At 46.6% G+C, this 17,376-nt stretch overlaps 1 protein-coding gene across 2 annotated transcripts in view; it reads left to right on the top strand.

Moving 5' to 3' along the window:
* Positions 1-17,376, top strand: part of SFI1 (SFI1 centrin binding protein) — a 531,261-nt gene that overhangs the window by 43,374 nt on the left and 470,511 nt on the right. The window lies entirely within an intron of this gene.

Raw genomic sequence — 17,376 nt, 5'->3', positions numbered from 1 at the left:
AGGATTTATGCAGGAGGTCGCGGAGGTCCTCGGGAGCCTCGCACCTACGCGGCCATCTTGGTTGCGCGCTAGGCTCCTCCCCCCGACTGACTGATTTTTAATTCAGATAGCGTATGTTGAGCTTCACAGAAACAAATTAACCACACATTTCTGATGCACAGTGCCAGTCAAGGCCAGTCGTTCCCTTCACAGTTCCAGCTCGGAACTATTCTGGATGCTGGCAGACACAACCAGCTAATTTGATGGCGTATCTTTTTTGCTTATTTTTTTATGACTACTTTAAGAAGAGGCTGTTTATGACTATGTACTAACGTGCTGTACTGTTTATACTGCCTTCAAACCATCTATTGAGCGCCAGGCAGCGAAATATGTATTAGGAGTTGCAAAGAAAATGTAAACCTTTTGATATCAAAACTTCTTTAAATTCTAAAATTTAAGCCAGAATAGGTGATCGTGCCTTTTCACTAAGCGCAGCACAACTCTGGAAACATGTACCACTTTCACTAAGAGCACGCTAGAACTTAATGGACTTATTGGCCTTGAGGAAAGCCTTGAAAACATGTCTCTTTCCAGTTTAAGGTGTAATAGTGCTTGAGTTCTATTTAAGGAGTTGGACGGGTGTAATGAAAGGTCTCAGATCTCCCCTGGACCAAGGTATGTACCGTCACTTTCCCAGGGAGAGAATATCAGTTCCAAACTTATCACATGAGTCTCCTCTAGACCAAGGTAACGCACACAACACTTCTCTATCGAGATATACTTTGCACATCACTTGCCAGGAGTAGAACAACTTCCTATAACACAATTGCCTACTAGAAGGGAATTCACCCATCCTTCTACAACAGAATACTTGGCCAAGAAGAGTCCACACATCCTGCTACAAGCAAAAGCCCACGGGCAGGCCGAATATATATATATATATATATATATATATATATATATATATATATACACACACACACACACACACACACACACACACACACACACACACACACACACACACACACACACACACACACACACACACACACACACACACACACACACACACACACACACACACACACACACACACACACACACACACACACACACACACACACACACACACACACACACACACACACACACACACACACACACACACACACACACACACACACACACACACACACACACACACACACACACACACACACACACACACACACACCACCCCCCCCCCCCCCCCCTAAACTGCAGAACTCGTGACGGACACACACACACACACACACACACACACACACACACACCACCCCCCCCCCCCCCCCTAAACTGCAGAACTCGTGACGGACACACACACACACACACACACACACACACACACACACACACACACACCACCCCCCCCCCCCCCCCCCCCTAAACTGCAGAACTCGTGACGGGTGCTGATTTCCGCTAACGTGAGGGCGAAATCACGAGAAAATATACAGCTACAAATTGCGGAGCACTCACGCGACATATTTCACTTGAATTTATTTCAGCAAATGCATTTCGGCGTTTAGCCTTCTTCAGTGCTTATCAACTTAACATTAGGCTTTGCATATGTTTAAATACATTGTAAGACGATCTCATTGGAGAGGCACACAATCACAGTCAGTGACGAAGGACAAACACAGTTCAAGGTCCCAATACCTCTTTCCTGGCTGCCATGTCAGCGTGTGTTTAAATACTTGCAACTAGATTGAAAGCATATCGTTTTTACATTTGAAAGTTCTCAGTCTCTCATAGATGCTTTTTAGATGAAAAAGTCAAATGTCACTTGCATGCTGCATGACTTATCCAGCCCCTCGAAATAAAACGGCCATTGTGCCTCCAATTGCCTGTGCCATGATGTTCTATTCCGTCCCTCGTCTGCCAGGGTCTCAAATGTTTCACCATCTGTAGGATGGTGAAACATTTGAGACCCCGCGCATTTTCGACAAAAAAAAAAATGTTTTTTTCACCCTTGGGGGTCCTTCAGTGACCCCCTGACAAAGGCTAGGGGGTCAGGAACTGCCCAGCCTGCCCCCTTTTCACGTTCTCCACCTTTGTTTTTCACTGCCTCAGACTGCGAGAGACAAAATGGCGGTTGCCACTTCCTGATTTCGACCGATTCGAATGTTTACTGACATCTAACAACCAATCAGAATTGCGCTCGCGCACGGCAGGGTGCGCGCACAGTGCGCGCACGGTGCGCACGTATAGATATTGATATGGTTTTAAATGCTATTTTCTCAGGAAATACTGAACAGATTTACACGAGACCTTCAAAAGGCACTCCCTTGACCGTATGGCTACCTCTCTGCCAAATTTCACGTAATTCTGTTCAGCCGTTCGGGCTGTACCTTCGACTAAAGGTCCTATGGAAAAATGCATGGGGAAAATGCGTTTTGGGACCCCCCTTTTTTCTCGGCCCCCGCTTGACTAATCACCCCGAGACTTTCAGGGTAGGAGCGGAGCGCCCCACCTATTTTGAAAACTTCGCGAGGATTCGTCAACCGGCGCCAAAGTTATTCAAAATAGAATTTTCACATTTCCTATGGAAACACGGTCCTAACTATAACTATCTACTGGCGACCGCCAGTAGATTATATATATATATATATATATATATATATATATATATATATATATTGATCATGGCAGACTCTCCCATATCAAATAACCGATTGAAATACACAATCAAAGCAAATATATATGTAGAAATATATATGTATGGATATAAGAATCAGAAAATAAGAAGGAAAGGAGAGAATCAGTAAAGAATCAAGAGACAGTTAGTAGCAGAGACACCTCACCTACTGCTCCATCATTTCACCCCACTTCGCTCAAGGGGAGTCCATTGCTTGAACCGGGTGAAAACTCAGAGGTGACACCAGCCCCCACTCTTCCGTGACAACACGTCTGCTCCACGGCGTGAACTTCCACCAGGCCAGTGTAGGCTCCCCTTTTTAATACAAATTCAAACACAACGAAGCTTCTAGGAAGCCTCGCCCCCTCGTTCTCATGAGATCCCGTACCAGCCTGCTCCAAGGCCACTGCATCGGTTGATCAGGCCTTTGCTATGGCTCCGAGAGACCATGTACATTCCTCTGATAAGAACCAGTTCTCTCTAGTCAGTAAAGTGCGAAAAACAGGAGAAGAGCAAAACATGCCCTCCCCACCTCTGTAGCTTCGTGCAGGCACAGCATGAAAATGGAGTTAGTTAAGCCATGCACACAAAGGCCCAAAGCAAGATGGGTTCAGAAAAGCAAGGATGACATGAAGCCATGTCAAAGGCAATAGTCAGCACTGCCATAAAGCAAGGTAAAGTCAGAAATCAGAATGACATGAAGCCATGTCAAAAGCAATAGTTCAACACATAATTCACATAACCCAAATAACACTATAGACTTCAGTATACAACATGTGTGCGCCACCAACCACAACACTGCACCTCAACATCCCATACCTTCTATTCTTGGCAAGACTATTCTACTAAAAGACAGCAAGATGACAGAAGAGAAGCAGGCATATGCAAACCCATCCTACATTAAGGCTAGGGTAACATAACACACTTAAAATCAGTTAAAATGGTGGTGGTTGAGGGTCATCATAGGGTAGGGCAGTCTACAATAAGGAGCTAAAGGGGCAGAGAACAGGTCATCCCCCACTCAATATACTGTATACAAAAAGACCTGTTCACAATGTGAACGCTTGTATAATATATCCGTTTTAATTATCATAAATTTTAGACACTGTTTTAGCTTGCGATTATTTCGTCTAAGCTGTTAAACGGTATAGTTCACTTCAGAAAGAAAGAAAGAGAAATTTTGCATACGAGGTAAGTTAAACTGACTATCAGTGTGTCTTAAGCTTATGTCTCCAACACCCAATGTGGTGAAAAAAAGAGTGAGGAGGAGTGTTGGTGCCTCACGGTAGCGCCACCAGAGAGGGTTAAGCAGGATGGTACTCGCCTGCTACCTCAAAATCTCATCATCAGCTACCAACACTCCAAAAGCATAAATTGTGTGAAGAAAACAATAGTTAGCTGTACAGGTGCTAAGGTGTGTAATTGAAGATGAAAAAGAAATAAAGAACTGTGCTCTACTGTGTGCACCGTATCGAACCCCATAAAGATATACACTGATATCGTAAAAAGAGCTAATTCACACTGGCTTGCATATTTTATTCTAAGCTGCGTGATGGCTCATATGTTTAAAATGCCGACATGTTTCATTGCCACTGGACAAAACTCACGGCAATTTCTTCAGGGCGTGGGGTTTGTTCGTTTCACCCTGCACCTCAATTTATCAATTAAAAACAGTTCTGTAGGAGACAAAAGAAAACATACACAGACATAACAACACAGATCAAACTTGGTTGGTAACCTGTTAACTTAGGACAAATGTCCTATGTATTGTGTTACAGAACACGCATTAACATATTTACCGGGATCTTGCCCACCATGGGCATACCTTTACCCTTTAGTCCTTGCGGCTATATGTACGCGTTCAAGGCTCTACGTATTCCACATCACTCGTAAATCTGTAATATATAATGTACAGTGAGGATAGCATGATTGACAGTATTTGGTGTCTCAATCATTATTAGTGCGGAAGTATCTCCCTCCTGTTTCAAGTGGTTCCCCCCATCTCGGGATTTGAATAACAAATGTCTCGTGTTTGGCATCCTATTAAAAAAATGTTGAAAATGTTAAAAAATGTTCCCTTTAATATGGCAGACCCTTTATGAAGTTGTAACCTGGCCCATTAAACTTCCAAGACTCCCGCTCTAACCTTGGTGTCCCAAACTGCCTGCTCTTTGGCCTGAATCAAAACTAATTCCCCGATTGAGAACCGTCTATCGAGACTCACCGTGATAGTGTTGACTGCCCCCAAACCTTCGTCCTTCAGTGCATAGAGATCGCACTGACCCAAAACTTCTTCGCATGTAAGGACCAAATATATCTCCAGGTGTCGGGGACTTCGATGGGGGCTACATTTGCCCCCAGTCTGGCCTGCATCTATGTGGGCCAGTTCGAGGCGTACCATATCCATTCAGACACCAATCTCTTCCAGAGGAACATTGTCCTCTGGAAGAGATACATAGATGATGTACTTTGTATATGGGAAGGGACGGAGGAGGCACTGAAGGGAACATTTTTTAACATTTTCAACATTTTTTTAATAGGATGCCAAACACGAGACATTTGTTATTCAAATCCCGAGATGGGGGGAACCACTTGAAACAGGAGGGAGATACTTCCGCACTAATAATGATTGAGACACCAAATACTGTCAATCATGCTATCCTCACTGTACATTATATATTACAGATTTACGAGTGATGTGGAATACGTAGAGCCTTGAACGCGTACATATAGCCGCAAGGACTAAAGGGTAAAGGTATGCCCATGGTGGGCAAGATCCCGGTAAATATGTTAATGCGTGTTCTGTAACACAATACATAGGACATTTGTCCTAAGTTAACAGGTTACCAACCAAGTTTGATCTGTGTTGTTATGTCTGTGTATGTTTTCTTTTGTCTCCTACAGAACTGTTTTTAATTGATAAATTGAGGTGCAGGGTGAAACGAACAAACCCCACGCCCTGAAGAAATTGCCGTGAGTTTTGTCCAGTGGCAATGAAACATGTCGGCATTTTAAACATATGAGCCATCACGCAGCTTAGAATAAAATATGCAAGCCAGTGTGAATTAGCTCTTTTTACGATATCAGTGTATATCTTTATGGGGTTCGATACGGTGCACACAGTAGAGCACAGTTCTTTATTTCTTTTTCATCTTCAATTACACACCTTAGCACCTGTACAGCTAACTATTGTTTTCTTCACACAATTTTCATGCTTTTGGAGTGTTGGTAGCTGATGATGAGATTTTGAGGTAGCAGGCGAGTACCATCCTGCTTAACCCTCTCTGGTGGCGCTACCGTGAGGCACCAACACTCCTCCTCACTCTTTTTTTCACCACATTGGGTGTTGGAGACATAAGCTTAAGACACACTGATAGTCAGTTTAACTAACCTCGTATGCAAAATTTCTCTTTCTTTCTTTCTGAAGTGAACTATACCGTTTAACAGCTTAGACGAAATAATCGCAAGCTAAAACAGTGTCTAAAATTTATGATAATTAAAACGGATATATTAAACAAGTGTTCACATTGTGAACAGGTCTTTTTGTATACAGGTCATCATAGGGTGTCAGACCACAAAAGTGGCTCATTCACTACAACGGGCGAGCATCAGGATACCTTTGAGGTCACAGCGACACTTAAATATTATTTCATTCAATCATTCAATTAAATAAATGTTATTAGTTTTCTTTGATTCAAATAGTAGTTTTAATGCAGCATGCTGCAACTAAAAATGGCATTGTTTGTGCAGAATGTTCTGCTGATCTGTTATATTGGAAGACTATCTAATTATATTTTGATTATGCATCTCATTGAGTAGAGTTGTCTCATAGTCCAGAAGATGTAAATGGGCTTCCCTTTTAAAGTGCACACAAGGATGTTGTTAATGTGTTCTTTATACCCTGCAAAAGGGAAGAATCTGAGTGTAGCCAATGGGTGTTTGCTAGAAGAGGGTGTGGTGATTGGTGATTGTGACATTGGGTTTTTAGTACTCATTGTAGTCATAGTGGAAGTGTTCCACCTTATCGCTAATATAAAGAATTTGAGACGTTCCGTCTCCAGGAAGAGTCTATCTACATCACAAGTATAAGGAGTGGTTTGCAGTTTTCTGACTCAACCAACTCCTAATTTGAGAGGCCACTGGTAATGGGGCAAGTCCTCCTTTATGTTAAAAGTTACTACTACTCCATTACTATTGTGATGCTTACTGTCAAGAATTCCTGTCATACAAGGGAAACACGCCCTTATGTAAACAGGAGAGCTGTTACATAACTCAAGGAAAACACGCCCTTATGTAAACAGGAGAGCTGTTACATAACTCAAGGGAAACACGCCCTTATGTAAACAGGAGAGCTGTTACATAACTCAAGGGAAACACGCCCTTATGTAAACAGGAGAGCTGTTACATAACTCAAGGAAACACGCCCTTATGTAAACAGGAGAGCTGTTACATAACTCAAGGAAAACACGCCCTATAAAGGGAGGAACCGGGAGGTACAACGCTGTCGGATATTGTGTTCACACCGACGTACCTGCTTCATGAAGAGCAGTGTTCCGGAGTGGTGCTCCAGTAAGGCAAGAACGGAGGTAGGTCGAGACGTTACTCCCTGGGCCGTGTCTTGCCCCATCGTCACCTGTGAAGGACCCGGAAGCTCTACCGGTCAACCATTGAGCTTCGCTTTTTGACTCGGCTGAGTCCAAGCGCAGTGGCGCTTTTGCTGGTTGGAGTCGTAACTCCCAGCCCGACCAGAGACACAGGGACTGCCAGCTGTAACGCACACCAGGAGGTGTTTGCCGCGTTACAGACTCGGAAGTCCACAGGATCGATCGAGCGGCTGCTCTCGGTTCAGTCTTCTTGCTTGTGATTGGGGTATCGGTGACGCATCACCAGGAGGTGACTCCGCGTCCCGGTGCAGTCTGAGGAAGAGGTTGAGCGGCTGCTCCCTTCAGGTAGAGACCCCGGCTGGGTGTTTCCCTGACTCCTCGATTCTCCCCAACACTCTTCGTGCCCCTCACAGCCTACCGATTGGCATTGTCGGCCATTTCATTTCTGCCCTCTGTTGGCATACGCCGGGACCGGCGTATATGCAGAGGACGGTTAGGACCATCCGTGCTGTGGGCTGGTAACGTACTTAGCCTGGAGGATTCCAGTGACTATAACTTGTTTATTCTTTGTATTCTATTTGCCTTCATTAAAACAACTAACCCTTCACTAGTGGTTGCGTCCTCATTGTCGTGTCTGTTAAACGATCCTGAGACGTTCAGGGCGTTACACTTACACGTCCACGTAGCAGTGAAATACGGGGTGCTGAGAGTTACTGATTTCCTGTTAAAAGTTTTGCCCGCAAGTATAAGAAATGTAAAAGCATACTCCGTTCCTATGTGGATGTTATATTTGAGAGGCGCAATATTTGTAGCGTCTAGCAATACATAAGGAGTGTAGACAGTTATGGGGAAATATTTGCAACAATAACTTAGATTTATTGTGTAAGAAATATCAAGAGCTATTAAGTTACTAAGAGAAATAAAAACCTTATCCTCCCAGATGTAAGTTCCTGTGGCATGGAGGAATAATCCCCGCCTAGGTAAAGTAGACATACGGTCTACCCAATGAAAAATATGACGAACATAGGCATTTACTCATGAAGGCCACCCAGAAGTGACTATTCAGGAATGCACAGAGTCCCCAAGAATGTCCAAAAGGGATTTCCCGAGAACATTGAGAGTTAATCGGGTCCAAGGAAATATATTTTGTGAAGTTCACCCAGGAGTTATTCTGAAGCTACATGTTTCCTAAGAAGATGTTTATGAGATCTACTCAAAAGCCATTTACTTGGAAGCTGGAGATGTACTCAGTTTCTTGTAGGTTACTTTAGAAACAAGCATTTGCAATGCAATAGGTCTCACATTTGCAAGATTTTGAGCTATTGGCATTGTAAATGACAATGCATTTTATTTATGTGTTTAAAAAACCTGCTATAGTAAAAGGCATTGTCATTTTCAATACCAATAGATCAAAGTTTCGAAAATGTGAGACCAACTGCATTGGAAATGCGTGTTGTGAAGTTCTTATCCCTTGTTCCCCTTTTTTTAATTTCTCAAAAATCTGTGAAATTACGTATTGCTATGGTCATTCTATGCCCCACACCCATTTACACACCCTAATCTGCGACAGAGCCCTGTGACTCCGTAAGCAGGAATATTTACTTGTTTTTTTCATTTTTATGGTACTTTCATCCTAAACATGAAACAGAGCAGAGCAAAACAGAAACTACACAATGTCAGACCAAGCAGAGTGAAGAACTAGAACAGGAAGAAGCATAAGTTATATGCTTTCTGAGGCATACTAAGATGGAAGAAAGATGAATGTCGAGAAGTCATTGATTCCAGAGGAGAGTGGCAAGCACATTGAAGAAGCAGAACCAAGATGAGGCACAGTAGGAAAGAGTACAACAGGGCGAGAGTGACAGGTTGGCTAGCTCGGGGGATGACTGAAAGATGCATTTTTTTTAAATCAGTTTATTTGAAAAGAGCTGCAGATATACTGGAGGTTATATGTATATGGTATTTGCATAAAACAAACCTAGCCGAAAGCTTGAAGCGGGTATAACAGAGGACAAGGCAGTGGGTATTCAGGGTATTAAAGCGAGTGTGATAAAAATGTGGGGTCAATAGAAAGGAAAGCACAGAGTGCTTAGGTTTAGAAGTTTGAATCCACAGGAAAAGGGGAGGGTGGAAATGTGAGCAGAGAAAAAACTACAGCAGAGTGGCGCACGAAGATAGATAAAGGGACAGAGGAAGGAGGGGGGGGGTCAACAGGAGATGGGAAATGAATAATTTCAGGAATGGTTTGTGCTGAGTTGAAGTAGAGAAGCTGCAAGCATGGTGTAGCGTGAAGTGTGGATCTCGCACAACAACGAGAGAAAAAGACATGTGAGGAAAAACTGAGTCTACCAGGGTTTTGGATTGGGAAACTGGGCAAGAAATGGCACAATGGCTAGATGTAGCACAGAAGTATCCAGCATGGCTCCAGGAGGGTTGGAACTATGCCACATTCTCAAGATATTCACATAGGAAGATACATTTACATTCACGTTCAATCAAACAGAATTAATTCACTTGTGTGTTGTAATCCTAAAGATATTAAATGTATTGGGAGGTCCTGGGACCTTTATTGAAAGCCCTTTTTGAAATAAAAGTTAATGCTGTTTTTAATAAGGGGGGACTCATCTCAAGAAAGAGAATGTTGGACAATGCAAGTTTCCCAACCGGGAGCACTAAATCATATTTGTTAGAACAATAAAGTTCATGTACCAACTCATTTGCGCTTGCACAACCTTTGGGAGCGTGGACTCGCCGGGTAATAAGTCACTCATCGTGTTGGTGATCTCAGTGTTTTTCGGGGGAAGCTATGAGCAAAATAACACTTTAGGCAATTTATCAAACAGGCAAGTGCTGTAAGTGAAGTCACAGTTGCAGCCCTGGTGTTCCCTGAAATACTTAACAGTGTTTGCACAAGAAGATATAAGACGGCATACATCAAAAGAAATGTTATCATAAGCGTATTTGGGTAACCAACCCAAACTTCCCAGACAAAAAAAATTTAAATACTAAGCCCACATTGGGTCTATAAGATGACTGTAGCACTTTTTCACTCACACACCACAAACAAAACAAAACCTGGCATCATTTCTCTTTTTAAAAATCAAAGTAATCAAATATCAGTCATTAATCTAGGGTAACATGCAGAGAAGGACAGTCGTTCTTTGAGCATCTTTACCATAAGCTAAGAGAGAAAGCAGTCCGATATTTATCTGATAATGTATACAAGTGGTCCACATTCCCATTGGAATCAATGCGCTGCAGAAACATGTGACACATTACATGCATAGAGGCCCCATCAGTATAATGAAGGGGACCCATGGCCAAGCCCGTCCACTTTTTCCAGCAAAGATGAAAGCCGTATGTGAGACTGCATCCAGGCCCGCCATACCTTCCAGCCCGCAATACCTTCGAGCACGCCCCAACCTCATCTCAATAGTCTTTAGGACCCAGTTACTGAACCACCGAGGGCTCCATGCATTATAATGGAAAGCAGATGAGAAGAGCGGTTCAGCGTGGTGCACTGGTAGATAAACCTGGGAAGCTGTTAATATTTGTGCTGATCGAAGTGCTAGGGGTCCTTTCAGAGAGAGTGACCTGATATTGGGGAATGAATCAGACCTCTAGTGCTTTGAAGCACCTTCTCTTGCCCATGCCCAGGGCCAGCCGTAAACCACAACAAACAGATACAGTGAATGCATTCCCAAGAAACAAGCAGTTAAAATACTGCGCCTAGGGAGAGCGTGTAAAGGGTTATGCCCAGCCACTGTCGTGTACATAACCACAAGGGTGTTCCCTTATTGGTCTCCAGTTACTTTCCGTGTTCGGCATTTCCACCACTTAGAGATGTGAGACTGAAATTTGTAAAGTAAAACGGTAAACATCAGATACAAAGGCATGTTCCTGTCACAGGTACAGGCTGTTCGCAGAGTCAGCTGCCCGGGGTCGAGTTGCTGTTTTTGTTGGTAGCAGAAGAAAGTTCCATTTGCAGTATATAACAAAAAACAAAGATATGGTCGCCAAAACGTCATTAGAACAAGCTGGAAAGCCGAAAGGAAAATGCAAAGAGAATACTGTAAACACAGACGCCGTGCGCATGCACATCATCGCGCGTGTCTGCCGCTTGTTTATATATGCATCGCGCTTTCACCTTAAGTGAAAGCGCGATGCACGAATAAACACGCGTGTCTGGAAGAGACGCTGTGCGCGAGCTAAATCTCCAGTCCCGGTGGGGGGGCCTAAGGGCGATAGGGCGGACACAAACCCCGCTTCCAAAGAAGCGGGACACAAAATCAACGACTATAGATCTCGCCAAGGCGAAGCAGCGCATGCGCTGCAACGCAGGCGAGACCTAAAAAGCATTATTTAGGTATCCGTTTCTTGAACTGTTCATCAAAGATAAGAAATAAACAAAAAAGAACATATTTAGTGGATACACTTCAGTACTTACATTTTTGAGAATGTGCATTGTTCTATACACAACCAGTACATTCAAACGAGGAATTGGGCAATGCAGTTTGTTTCAAGCAGATGGCTTGAAGACTAATGTGCTTCTCCCTTCTTGGTTAGAGAATTATTGTAAGTCATTGCAGATCCAGGGCCAAAGGCACTCTTGAGTTCTTTCATGCGTGCCCAGGTCACAAGTGTTCATTGAGGACATCAGGATTCAGATGGGCTGCATGACCACTTATTGATTACTTACTAAGTGACCCACCTGAAAACCAGGCAAAGGCATTGTGGAGAGAAAGGATAAAAAGAGAAGGGTTACCAGGTTAAGAGTAGAAACAGTACTGCAAAATCAAGTGCTCAATTTGCAGTGCCCCATTGTTAGACCTGTCAGCCCTTTGGGTGGTCCCTCCTCATCATTATTTATTTTGTCCCACTTCTGCCTCAAACCCTGTTATAATTTTTCCTTTTTGGGAACCACCAGACTTTTTAGTGTTGATGCAGGGTCAGGGAGCCATTTTCCCTACCCCTGGAACTTCTGTCTGAGGGCCTGAGACACAAAATGGTGGCCACCCATTGTCACCTGTGACATCACCAGAACCCACTGGAGGTTTCTAGAACCTTCTGTAACATTCTAGAACCCTGTGACAGTGGGAGGCAGTTTAGAATGTTGGGAGGCCATCTCAGTGTGGCAGTTGGCAACTGACTGGAGAAGAGAGAGGACAGATATAGAAGGAGGTCGGAGTAAGGCAGCAGGGGTGGAAACCAGTGCTTGGAGTGGGGTCCAGAAACCCACCCTTGATGCTAGTCCCTACTGACCAAGCCCAGCCTAAAGCCCTGTGTGGGACCAAGACCAGAAGAACCATCTTTAGGAACTGAACATTTGAAACAGGCCTTAAAGAGGAAGAACAGCAAGTTCCTGACCTGTTCAGTGGTGTCCTCCTGGAGTCCTGACGTCGAGAAGCCTGGAGACCTGGGGCCTGAGGTAGAGAAGCGGCGCTGACAGAAAGCAGACGTCGTACCCGGAGCCGCCAGAGGTCGAGTGAGGGCGCCGACGGAGGTCGTGGAGAGGCGCCGGAGGTCGAGTGGAGATTCACCCGAGGTCGAGGTGAGGGCGCCGACGGAGGTCGTGGAGAGGCGCCGGAAGTCGAGTGGAGATTCACCCGAGGTCGAGGTGAGGCGTCGACGGGGGAGTGAAGTCCGCCCACCGGAGTCGTCGGAAACTGAGGTGAAGCGCGCCGGAGGTCGGGAGTGGAGATCGCACTCCGGAGACACCCGGAAGCGGAGAGACCGTGTCCCTGCGACGCCGGAAGGCGACGTCGAGACCGCCCAGCGACATCGAGTCGAGACCGCCCAGCGACATCGAGTCGAGACCGCCCAGCGACATCGAGTCGAGACCGCCCAGCGACATCGAGTCGAGGCCGCCCAGCGACATCGATCCGGAGCCGCCTCACGGCGTCGACACGGTGCCGAGCGGAGCCGATCATTGTGAAAAGGGCAGTAAGTGGTAGAGGGGGCGTCTGAGGCCCCGTGGAGCCCTAAAAGACCATTCTAGGGGCTAGAGGGGTGTTAGAACCAGCCTGGGAGTGCCAGGGGTGAACTAAGACTGGTGCAGTGACATCTGTGAGGGGCTGTGTAGTTTGGAGGGCCAGATCTTTAGGTTACCCTTGTTCTGCCTCAGCTTAGGCCCCAGCCTTGACCAATCTAGGTGGGACACCCCCATGCCACCCAAATGACCACGAGCTGTGTATGGGCAAAGTAAGACCAAGTTACTTCATGAAAGTGATCTGATCTGTAACTGTCATTGATTGCTTTTCCTTATTTATTGAGGGTGCTTTATTTATTGTCTTCCACTAATTTATTCTTGCACTGTATTTATTGTCTGACTGTATTTATTTGCCGTCTGTATTTATTGCACCCTATTTATGCTTTGCTTAATGATGACCTGAACCTATTTATTGAAATTCCAAAGTAGCATTATTTATTTGACCTGCTCTTTTGTAGAAAAATCCTATTGTATTGTATTTATGTTATGAAACCTGCAACTAAGAGAAAATAAGATAAAGACATATATATTTTCAACTTGTCTCCCATAATTTTTACGGTGTAGTGTCGTTTTTGGAACGGATGAACGCATGGTTATTGTGAGGGTGTGACGTACGCTTAACACGGTGCCTGACCCCCAACCGCTCGAGCCAAGCTACCATTGTGCTGGGAACCTGGTGACTGCTAACCCGGTTGCCCGGTTTCCAACATAAAATTGGTGTTCAGCGGTGGGATTGAGCTGTGCTTGCGTCTACTCGACAATAACTTTGGGTAGTCCATAGGCCTACACCGGGAGTTTTCTCCAAGCGGACTTCCTAATTTTGAGTTTTTTTTCCAAATTTACTTCTGGTGGTGGGAGGAGGTATTACAAAAGGTACCACCCTGCATAGCTTTTGTAAGCAACTGTCTTCTATCCTGAGTGGGCAAAATGGAGTTTGTATGGGAGGATGTGGAAACTTACACTGTGGCCCAACTCAGAGAGTTTTGTCAGCGAGAGGGGGTGTTTTGTCCCCAAGGTGCAAAGAAGGGTGAGCTCCAGACCAGCTTGAGGGCTTGGTGGGAGGCACGACGAGAAAGTAAGGTTGAGAAGGAGGACAGGGATGGAGAGCCTGACAGCGAAGGGGCTGGTTTGTACCAAACTGAGGTGGGGAACCTATTAGAGGGGCCCAGAACACTTTCAAGGAAGGGCAGCAGTGTCTCTAGTGGCGGCTTATCAGAGGCAGTATTAACTGACCGGAGGGAGAAAAGACAGCTCACATGGGAGTTGGGGAAGCTGGAGAAAGAAAAGGAGGAACGGAGGATGGCTCACGAGTTGAGGTTCAGGGAGATAGATCTCCAGATCCTACAGGTCGGGGCACACACTGTTCCTAATGGTGGCAGCGAAGAAAGAGAAATCACCAGGGAACCCAAACCTTATTTGCCAAAAGACATAGTAGCCAGCTATAGTGCGGGAGATGACATCGCCAAGTGGCTAGCGGCCTATGAGGTCTCTTTAAGGGCCCATGGGGTTCCAGAGAAATATTGGGGAGGGGGATTGTACAAATACATGCCTCCAGCTGGCAGGGATACATTATTGGCCCTAGAGCAGGATGAGCAGACCCACTACCCCACCATGAAAGTGGCGCTCATGAGGAAGTTTGGACTAACACCCGAGAAGTACAGACACAAGTTCCGGGGTAGCCACAAACTGGGCACACAGAATTGGCTGGATTTCCTGGACTATGCAAAGAAGGCATTAGAGGGTTGGATACAGGGCAGCGAGGTGAGGGACTACGAGGGGTTGTTTGATTTGATGTTGAAGGAACACCTGCTCGAAAAATGTTTCCCCGAACTGCGTCAACACCTGGTGGATAGCAAGCTGACCAAACCCCGGAAGCTTGCTGAGGAGGCGGACATTTGGGCTAGTTCCGGGTGTCCACAAGGGGGACTGGAGGGGACTCTCAAAAGACCGGACAGGGCGCCCCCCAGAAGAAAGAGGGAGGGGAAAAGAAAACTTAGTTCTCTAAAGGCCCCCAAAATAGTTTCCAAGGGAAGGGAACGGGATTCACCCCTAGGGCTAACCCACCCAGAAACCCTAATCCTGGCCAGAGTCAGCAGCCAAGGGTTGTCCATTGCTACGAGTGCAGTGGTGTCGGACACTATAAGGGAGATGTGAAGTGCCCGAAAAGACCACCCCCTCCCATCGGAGGAAAGGGCCCCGGAGTAGCTAGTGTAGTGCTCGGGGAGGAGATGCCCTTAGATAAGGGAAGGGAGTGGGCGGGTGTCACTTTAGTGTCCCTGGGAGAACGGGAGATGGTTCCTAAGATCCAGGTGCCCGCAAATACCACAAAGTATGGGCAGTGGGTCACCATCAACGGCCAAAGAGGGGAGGCTCTGAGAAACACAGGAGCCAGTATGACTATGGTACGTAGCCAACTGGTGTCTCCAGAGCAGGTGATTCCCGATGTGCTCCACCCTGCCGCGATGGCTGACGGCAGAATGGGCCACTATCCGGTGGCCGAGGTTCCATTTGAATGGGAAGGGGTTGCAGGATTGCTTCGAGTTGCTGTAAGCCCTGCCATGCCAGTCGATTGTCTGCTGGGGAATGACATGGAGCATAATGCTTGGAAGGAGGTGGAATACCAGACTCATGCTGGGTACACCTGACTGGGCCTGTGTCAGCACAGGGTCTGCGACTACCCGGAGGGGGAGTTCGTTTAGGCGGGAGCCTGGAACAAAGGCACCGCCGGCTGCCAACCAAGGGAAGAACCGAGGGCAGGAGGAGCCTGCCTCGGCATCCGCGCCCCGTGTGACGGATAGGCCACCGGAGGTGGTGGACCAGGAGTCCGCGGAGGGGGATGTTACCGAACTGGAGAACCTACCCATCCCGGCCGAGTGGCACGTGGAGGGAGGGCCGACCAGGGAGGAATTCTGCAAGGGCCAGAAGGAGTGTCCTACCCTTGAGGGACTGAGGCGAGAGGCCGAAGCCCAGGCAGCAGGGAACGTTGAGGGGAACTACAACATTTACTGGGAGGATGGCCTCCTCTACAGTGAACCCAAGGCACCCATGCACGGATCGTCACGAGCCTTGGTTGTCCCTCAACGTTACCGAGCCTTTCTCCTGGAATTGGCTCATGAGATCCCCTTGGCAGGACACCTGGGGAAGACAAAACCTTTGCCCGGCTTGTCCCACACTTTTATTGGCCTCAAATGAAAGTGTCGTCCGACACCTACTGCCGGACGTGTGTGTCTTGTGAAGCCAGTGGGAAAACAGGGGTGAAGCTGAAAGCTCCCCTGGAACCACTTCCTGTCGTTAGCACCCCCTTTGAAAGGGTGGGCATCGACATTGTGGGTCCGTTAGATCCGCCTACTACAGCTGGTCACAGGTTTATCCTAGTTCTGGTGGATCATGCCACACGGTACCCAGAGGCCATACCTCTGAGGACCATTACTGCACCTGTTGTGGCTAGGGCCCTGATGGGAATCTTTACCCGAGTGGGTTTTCCCAAGGAAGTTGTGTCTGACAGGGGGACCAACTTCATGTCAGCATACATGCGGGCCATGTGGAAGGAGTGTGGAGTGACCTACCGGTTCACCACTCCTTACCATCCCCAGACCAATGGTCTGGTGGAGAGGTTTAACAAAACCTTGAAAGCATGATCAGAAGTCTGCCTGAAAGCCTGCGGAGGAAATGGGACGTCCTCCTACCCTGTCTATTGTTTTCTTACAGGGAAGTGCCACAGAAGGGAGTGGGCTTCAGCCCCTTCGAGCTTTTGTATGGGCACCCTGTGCGTGGACCTCTCAGCCTGGTGAGAGACGGATGGGAAAGAACTCCCAGAAAGCTTCCCCAGGACGTGGTGAGCTACATGCTGGCCTTCCGGAGCCAAATGGCTAAATTGTGGAAGCAAGCTTCTGACAACTTGGAAGCCAGCCAAGCAGTAATGAAGGCGTGGTATGACCACAATGCTCATCCGGTGGAATTGGAGCCTGGCCAGAAGGTGTGGGTGATCGAACCAGGAGAGCTTAGCGCCCTCCAGGATCGCTGGTCAGGACCATTTGAGGTGTTGGAGAAGAAGGGTAAGGCTACCTACTTGGTGGATCTGAAGACCCCTCGCCAGCCCCTACGGGTGCTGCATGCCAACCGCCTCA

This window comes from Triturus cristatus, chromosome 11 (assembly GCF_964204655.1).
Source record: "Triturus cristatus chromosome 11, aTriCri1.1, whole genome shotgun sequence".
Classification (NCBI taxonomy): Eukaryota; Metazoa; Chordata; class Amphibia; order Caudata; family Salamandridae; genus Triturus; species Triturus cristatus.
This window is presented reverse-complemented; position numbering and strand designations above follow the sequence as displayed.